We start from the raw sequence: 9,263 nt of genomic DNA, 5'->3' as shown, positions 1-9,263 counted from the left end.
AACAATATTTTGGGTCCTAAAGCAACGACATTTTATAGTGGTCGCACCGATTTTTTAAGCATTAGCAACACTTTTCATTATACAAATGCAATGACTTTATATAGCAAAAGCAAAATTTATTTTACTAAATCAATGCTTTTTGTTTTATCAAAGAAACACTGTTTAGTAGCACATGCAACAAATTTAATTTATAACAACAATTTTTCTTTTACTAATGCAACATGTTATAATCCAAAAAAGGCAACACTTGTGTAAATAAAAGACAACACAACCACTGTTTACATAAAAGTGAAATACAAAAAGTACCAAAACCCAAAGTACCTAAATATTAACATCCAAAAGTACATGAATATTATCATAACCTAAATAATAAAATCCAAAAATCCAAAATTAAAAAAGTCCGATCGCTAGAGCAAATAAATCATTCTTCCCGTGCATCAGAATGGACTAACAATAGAAGCAAGATGAGCTTATAGTTCTCCTTTAATCTTCTTCATTTGGGTATTATAGAAGAAAGATGAGCTTATAGTTCTCCTCTAATCTCCTTCATTTCATCTCTAACTTGCAATTTAATTTTCTCCATTGTTTTTTCAACTATGTTGGGGATCTTTATACAAAAAATATAATTAGTGGGTCACATCTTCTATTCAAATAAATTATCGATAAGCTTCTCTTCCATGTTATATGTACATTTTCTAGAAAAAGATACAACCGTGGCAGGTATAAAGACCCTTTACTACCTTATATTCTTCTAATTTGCAAAAATTTGTATGAACTCTCGATTCAAAGGATTGGCCATTTCATAAAAATTCAAGTCTATAGGGTGGTGCAAGCAATTTTCTGTCTATTTTGTTTAACTATGAAGTACTATTATCCCTATTAGAAATGAAGCATGCATGCAATGCTTCATTATCAACAAAACAAGATTACTAGCAACTTTTTGTTTTTCAGAATAATAATTAAAACCACTGTAATCGTTATTTTTTTTTTTCAGAATTAATAATTAACATTAATTCCATGTGACTTTAAAGCTATAAATTGTAGACGAATAAATAAAAATAACTTAAAATAATTTTTTAGAATACAACAAAAAAAAGTTATGAAATTCTTTTATTATAATGACACTTCATTCTTGGAGATGACGTGACAAATTGTTATATGCATGACAATTGACTTATTACATACATTTTTAATAGATAATTTTTTTTTGATATTTACTCCAGCAATATAAAGTGATCCAAATTTATTTTTAACGTTTAAAATTAATTTTATTTATATGCTATTGGAAATTTGAAAATGGTTTAATTGTTATTTATCAACCATATTGGATCTTTCAATATCAATTATGTTTAAAATATTTATTGTGTACCTAACCCAATTTCAAAAATTCTGCTAAAATATTAACAACTAAGTCTGATATATATAAGTTAATGAAAAAAAGAATTACCCAAGTGTCTAAAATGTTCACTATGTTACTAATACAGTTACACATAACCAACAAAAACAGTACGAAACTGATTAAGTTTATCGATGAATTTGTTTAAAAAGTTTGATTTAACAATTAAATAAACTTTTAAGCCAGTGTTTTTATTTTTTTATAAGTAAAATTAATTTTACTTAAAAAGGTGGAGCTTAAATTTGTAGTAATTCTTAATTAAATATATATATATATATATATATATATATATATATATATGAGTTGGTGCTTTTTTTTGGGCAAAACCTCAAATAGATTAACGGGAAGAATTTGCATCTTCCAAGATAATGTTTCACAACCAGACAGGTAAAACAGAAAAAAAGTAATCGCTACTGATTAAAAATAATATTATTAGTTCTTAATTTATATAAAATTAAATAACCAACATAATGTTCATTTTCAAATTAAAATACCATATCTATTTCTTTTAATAATCCCACACATATATATAAACATTAATGATAAAAATGAGATGATATTTCCTTCTTTTTGTAGTGATTAAAAATAATATTGTTAATTATTGATTTTATTAATTTATATGAAATTAAATAATTCATTTTTCAAATTTAATAATATATTCATTTCTTTTAATAATCCCTTAAAATCTCTCCTAAAATCTTTCTAATTGTATCTCTTATTCTCTATTTTCTTATGGTATTTATTCTAGAAATACTATAAATATTCTTTTATTTCCTCAATCGCAGTTCGATATTGGCATTTCAGTTGTTACACCCTCAACTGCTCCTCTCCCCACTCCCTTATTATTCTTCACTGTTTCTTAATTATCTAATCTCATTTCTTAACTCGAGTGCTTTACCTCTACCCTTCCCTTTTAATATATTGCTCATATGATGTAGTGTTTCATATTATCATATGCATCTCGATGATTTGAAATAGTTCTAGAATTTGTAAAAAAATAAATGTTGAAATACTGATGAAATATTAACACGTTTTGGATAGAGAATGTCAAACAAAATGTTGATATAATAAGTTATTATTTGCAATATCCATAAAAATGGTCAAGAAAACAATGTCTTCATCTTTCATAAAAAAAAACAATGTCTTCCACATTATTATTAAAAAAATAAAATTATAATTATATCTCTAATCAAATAAGCTATTAAACCAGCCTGTTTAAATTTATTTAATTAGTTAATTTTACTTAAAAATGTGAAGGGTAAATTTGTATTAATTTTTAACATTAGGAATAAATTAGACTTCCAAAAAGGGGTTTTGGTTTGGGTGGGAAATTTGTTGGTTATCGCATTAATCAAGTTTTGCGTTTTGAGTAATGGAGGTAATGTGCATAGGCGGGATTGAATCCCTAATTGGCCGGAAAAATTTCTGACTTTCAGTCACTTTTCTTAAGTTAATGAAAAAACATTTTCACTAGAAAATTGGAAAATATTTTACTGCAGAATATTTTTCCCCCTTATTTATTCCTTCACTTTCCATTGACTTACCATTTATTTTTCTGCCTAAACAAACACTGGACAATTGGAAAAATATTTTCCTACGTAATATTTTTCCCCAAACAAACCGGCCCAAGAATAAATTTAACTTCCAAAAAAAAAGATTTGGTTTGGGTGGCAAATTTGTAGGTTATCCCATTAATCAAGCTTTGCGTTTGAGTAAGAGGAATTTATTGCATAGGCGGGATTGAATCCCTAATTGGCCGGAAAAATTTCTGACTTTGTATGACTTTCCTTGAATGAAACCCGAAATTGAATGGAAAATAGAGGAAGAATGCAGATATGGAAAGTAAGAGTGAGTTGAAGTCCGAGTCACTGCCTCGGAGGAGCGGCTTCTCAAGAGATGATATTAAATAGAAAACGTTTGTGAGAGAGAGGTTAGTGAGTCCATAAAAAAAAAGTAGAGTCCTATTTTGGTATCTTCCATGGATGCCAAGAAAGAGTTTGATAGCAAAGGGAATCCTATTCGGGTTGTTTTCAATGTAAGAAAAAGGATTTTATTTGTGTAAATTTCGTAATCTAAGTTTTCTGATTTTGATAATTTTGATATTGATGTAGTTTGCGAAGGTATTTCCTCAAAAGAATTTGGTGATTCAAGATTATAAAGGGAAGCCACACGTATGCCTCAGGGAATTCTTCCGTAAAAACGGAAGACAGATTCCTACTAAAGGTGAGCTGATTCAATATCATCTGTTATGTTATATTTTGAGTTTGGTGTTTTAGTAATGTTTTGTTTTGTTACATTTTTCAGGAATTATGTTACCTAAAGAACAATGGTCAAATGTCAGGAAGAATATCGGTTCAATACAGGAAGCCGTTCTCAAGAAGCAATCTCAACTTAGGGCAGAGGAGATTTCCAAACACCCTAAATAATTAATGTAGTTTGCTGCCCATTTTCAATATTCCTGCTGTGTTCATGTCATTGGTTTCTTTTACCCCTGTTTACCAGTCATTTTTATTCTTGTTATACTACTCTTTTTATGTTGAAGGATGAACCTATGTTTTGATTACTTTTATCTTCTATCATATTATTTCCTTTATTTCTTGTTTACAATATAGTAATATGCAAGATTTGGCGTCTTCCAAATCTCCAATTTCCAGTCTATTTTTCCTCAAATTGATCATAGATTTGAGCTCAATAGCCTCGAAAACATGTCGGTGAACATCCAAGTTATGGAAAAACACGTGTTTTAGTGAGATGAACGGTGAACCATCGGAGTTTCGTAAACCACCTTCGATTTAGGACGCTCACATTATTTTATAAATTTAAATTTAAGTTGCAACTATTTCGATAATATTTCCATATGAATAAGGAGAAAAAGTTTTTGAAATTATTTTTATAAAATATTCTAGCTAAAATTTGGTTCAGCTATTTAGTTCTTGTAATTTGGTTATATTCTCAATAGATTAATTTCTAGAATATTAGGTTAGGAAGTATACAAATTTTTGAAGGTTGAAATTAAAATTCAATTGAGTTAGAATTTACTTTAAAGGTAAAGGCTCACATTATTTCCTTGATTGTGGTTAAATTTCTTATAAATTAGCTGCAACTATTTTGGTAATATTTCCATGTTAGGTATGGGAATAAGTACAAAGAGTTTTTGAAATTATTTTTATAAAATATTCTAGCTAAATTGTGGTTCAGCTTTAGTTCTTATATTTTGGTTATATTCTAAATAGATTAATTTCTAGAATATAAGGTTAGGAAGTATACAAATGTTTTGAAGGTTGAAATTAAAATTAAATTGAGTTAGAATTTACTTTAAAGGTAAAGGCTCTATTAGTGTATTGCTAGAATACTTAAGTTAGATTCGATTCAGATGGGTTTGAGGAGGAATTAATGAAATTAGAATGTATTAGATCATATGGATTATCGATTAAATATTGCTTGAATTAATAATGTTTCTTAATTTATTTAATTTCGAGAAGGTATGCATTATTTTCTATCATATTGTTTCCTTTGTTTCTATTTAAAAACCCAATTTCACATATTATAGTCAAAATTTCAAAGAAAGGGAAAAATTCAAGATTTGGTGTATTCCAAATCTCCAATTTCCGGTTGATTTTTCCTCAAATTGATCATAGATTTGAGTTCAATAGCCTCGAAAGCATGTGAAGATCAAAGTTTTGAAGGTTCAAATCAAAATTAAATTGAATTGGAATTAAAGGTAGGGCTGTATTTAGATGGGTTTGAGGGGGAATGAATGAAATTAGAATATTTTTTTTATGGAAATTAGATAAAAAAATTAGATTTTAATTTTTATTTACATTTACGAAAATTATTTTTATGTATTTTATCATTATACGATTTTAAATCTTAAAATATCAGAATATCATAATTTTAATTTTATTTTTATCAATTTTTCAGTTATTTACTTAAAGAAATAAAACAGTTTTTTTTTTTTTTAGAAAACCATCAAATTTGATATTTTGTTTAAGAGAATGACACACTTGTAACTCAGGTATGCTCTCCTACTTGCTTGCTACAATTTTATTTGGGCCCCTGTTGCGTTTTTCTTTTCTTGCTTCGCATATGTTTGTTCAACTCGTTTGAGTCTTTTATCTTCTGCTTTAGCTTCTTGTTTCTTTATTGGTAAGTATTAAATATTTAAGTCCTTAACTTGCTTGTTAACTTTTTAATTTGGTGATTTTGGATGATTATTTTCTAATTACTTAATTTGCGGAGGCGTTAGAAATCAAAGCTATAGGTAATTTGATATTATACTATATAATATTTTTAATTTTTAATTGTAATCTGATATTATACTGTATAATATTTTTAATTATTAATTAACCAATTAGGTGTTTAAATTGTTTCTAATTGAGGTAAGATTTAATAACTCATGGGTATTACTATTGAGTTAATAAAAGTAGAGAAACAAACAAAAAAAAAATTGGCATTGTTTAGTAAATACCTGTTTTTATGACAAACTTAGCTGATTTCTTCTCGAAAAAACTTTTCTCTATTATCGATAGTTTCAAAGGAGAGTCCCTTGCCAGAGCCTCTCAGTGTTGTGATGTCCATCTCGTGGGATGGAGCAGGCCAAGAGAGGGGGTTGTGAAGCTGAATACTGATGGTTCCTGCCTCAGTAACGGTAAGATTGCGGCTGGAGGTGTGCTTAGAGATGTAGGGGGCGTCTGGCTTTCTGGGTTCTCCCAGAATTTAGGGTTGGGTTCTTCCTTTTCTGCGGAGCTCTGGGCTATTCTTACTGGAATCAATCTTGCTAAAAGGCTGGGTGTTAAGAGGCTCTCTGTGGAGTCTGATAATTTGGAAGCAATCAAAATGATTTCTGAGAATCATTCTATGGGTCTTAACAGTCGCAACCTCATCAAAGCTATTATAAGGCTTTGCTCCTCCTTTGAATTCGTAGAGTTCAGACACATTTTTAGAGAGCAGAATCGTGTTGCTGATCGCTTGGCGGCGGCGGGCCATGAAGGGACGTTAGGCGTTACTACCCTTCCTGTTTCCCCTAGTTTCATCTCTCATCTTCTCTTAGAAGATAGGATTGGGGTTAGCTTCCCTAGGCTAATTCCTGGGTAGTTTGTTGTTATTCGTTTTTCTTTTCCTTTTCTACCGAAAAAAAAAAAAAGTAAATACCTCCCTCCATTCCTTTTTATAAGTCATTCTAGCAATTGGAAAAAAATCTTCTGTCCCGAATTCCCTGTCTCCCATTCAATTTTTGACACGTGTCCCTTTAACTACACTTTAACCAAAGTTAAGTATATCTAACCATAGTTAGTAGCAATAAAGTAAGATAAAAGGGATACGTGTCAAAAATTGAATGAGAGACAGGGAAGGGGACATGGAATTCGGGACAGAAGATTTTTTTCCCTAGCAATTGAGTTTTTTTCCAAAATATAAGTCTTTCTAGGATTCCAATGCTTATTGCCCAACAGTGACATGAGAGAGAATTATTTTTTGTATTGGTACATGTGTTTTTAATATTCCAATGCTTATTGCCCAATAGTGATATGAGAGAGAATTTTTTTAGTTAACCAATATATTTCTTAATTTATGTGAAATACCCTAGAATGACTTATATAATGGAATGGAGGGAGTAGCTGTTAATTGATAGCAGATTACATTAACTGTTAGCTGATTTGACTAGCTGGTTGTGTAAACTTGTTTGGTAAAATTTAGCTGATTGCTAATAGCTATTTGAGCAAATGACAAATAAAAACATGATAAAACATTTAATTGGAGTTAAAGGGTAATAATTAGGGGTAAAATGTGTTTCAAAAGAGATTGAGCAATGAACTAATTGAAAAATCTCATAAAATGAGATTTTTGGACCCAATAAGTTCTTTCAAAGATATTTTCACCAAACACTAATATTAGATATTTGACTAGTCAAAACTTAAAGTGACTCAGACTTCTAATTTTACCTTAAAAAACACTTTACTGAACATGAACATTGTTGTTTTATGTTTTTTTTATGTCTTCTATGAGTTTTTTTTCTTTTTGTAATCATTTTTATCCCATCGTAGATATTGTATTTACTTTAACCCGTAATCATATGAAGTTTTATTCCTTTTACTTGTCGTACTTTTTCTTTTTTCATCTAATGAAATTATAAATATTTTTCTAAAAAAAAGTAGAGTAACAAAAAAAAATATATATATGGAAATATCAGGGTTAAAGTGAAATACGTTTTCTTTTATGGGTTAATTTGGATTTTAGGGTGATAATTAGTAAGACCTTCACGAACCTTCGATCTCTCTTCTCTTCTTTCTCTGGGTATTATATTTTCCATGGAAAAAGAAAGAAGTGGAGGGCTCTTCTAAAAATAAAAAAAGAAATTGATTTCATCTCCGTCTCACCTTGCTCTCTCTCTATCAAATATGTAGAAATAAAGAAGATGAAATAAAGAAGATGATGAAAGTAGATAACAGAGTACTACTGCAGAGTTTTGTTAATGAAAGAAGAAGGAATACAAAAATTGACATGTGATTATGTTTAAGCCTTCCTTATACTTGCTTAACCATAAATGGTTTATATTTAACTATAAACTAAAACTATAACTGTTGGAACTTGAATATAAAAACAGCAGGATACCGAACAAAAATTAAATGGGCAGAGTCGCGGACAATGTCGCTTTCTTTAAGACGTTCGCGGAACTGCCCAAAAATTGCAAGCAGTATGAACTCTGATCGCCTCCAGTATAATATTTTTAATTTTTAATTGTAATCTGATATTATACTGTATAATATTTTTAATTATTAATTAGCCAATTAGGTGTTTAAATTGTTTCTAATTGAGGTAAGATTTAATAACTCATGGGTATTACTATTGAGTTAATAAAAGTAGAGGAACAAACAAAATATTGGTCCTGTTTAGTAAATGGCTATTAGTTGATAGCGGATTACATTAACTATTAGCTGATTTGACTAGCTGTTGTGTAAACTTGTTTGGTAAAATTTAGCTGATTGCTAATAGCTATTTAAGCAAATGACAAATAAAAACATGATAAAACATTTAATTGGAGTTAAAGGGTAATAATTAGGGGTAAAATGTGTTTCAAAAGAGATATTGAGCAATGAACTAATTGAAAAATCTCATAAAATGAGTTTTTTGGATCCAATAAGCTCTTTCAAAGATATTTTCACCAAACACTAATATTAGATATTTGACTAGTCAAAACTTAAAGTGACTCAGACTTCTACTTTTACCTTAAAAAGCACTTTACCGAACATGAACATTGTTGTTTTATTTTATTTTTTTTGTCTTTTATGAGTTTTTTTTCTTTTTGTAATCATTTTTATCCCTTCGTAGATATTGTATTTACTTTAACCCGTAATCATATGAAGTTTTATTCCTTTTACTTGTTTTACTTTTTCTTTTTTCATCTAATGAAGTTACAAATATTTTTCTAAAAAAAAGAAGAGTAACAAAAAAAAAAAAAATATATATATATATATATATATGGAAATATCATGGTGCATGGATGAACTAACAAGTTCACTTCAAGATGGTATACCATGGTTAGGGCTGTAAACGAGCCGAGCCGAGCTTTGGCCTATTCAAGCTCCGCTCGCTATAAAATTAACGAGCTCGAGCCCGAGTCGAGCTTGCTATCAAATTAACGAGCCGAGCCCGAGCTGAGCTTTGGCTTGCTCAATGTGCTTGAGCCGAGCTTCGAGCTTGTTTCGAGCCTAAAATCCTCTTTGGACTTTGTTCATTAAGAAAATTATCTAACCATGAATTGTTTGTGAGTAAATCGTTAATTATATTTGTGAAGTTTGCTCGCAAATAACTCTTTAATTGTGTACATAAACAAGCTAACAAGCAAAGTTCGTGAATAAATAAATAAGAT

Source organism: Euphorbia lathyris, chromosome 2, assembly GCF_963576675.1.
Source record: "Euphorbia lathyris chromosome 2, ddEupLath1.1, whole genome shotgun sequence".
NCBI classification, from domain to species: Eukaryota; Viridiplantae; Streptophyta; class Magnoliopsida; order Malpighiales; family Euphorbiaceae; genus Euphorbia; species Euphorbia lathyris.
Note: the sequence above shows the minus strand (reverse complement) of the source record.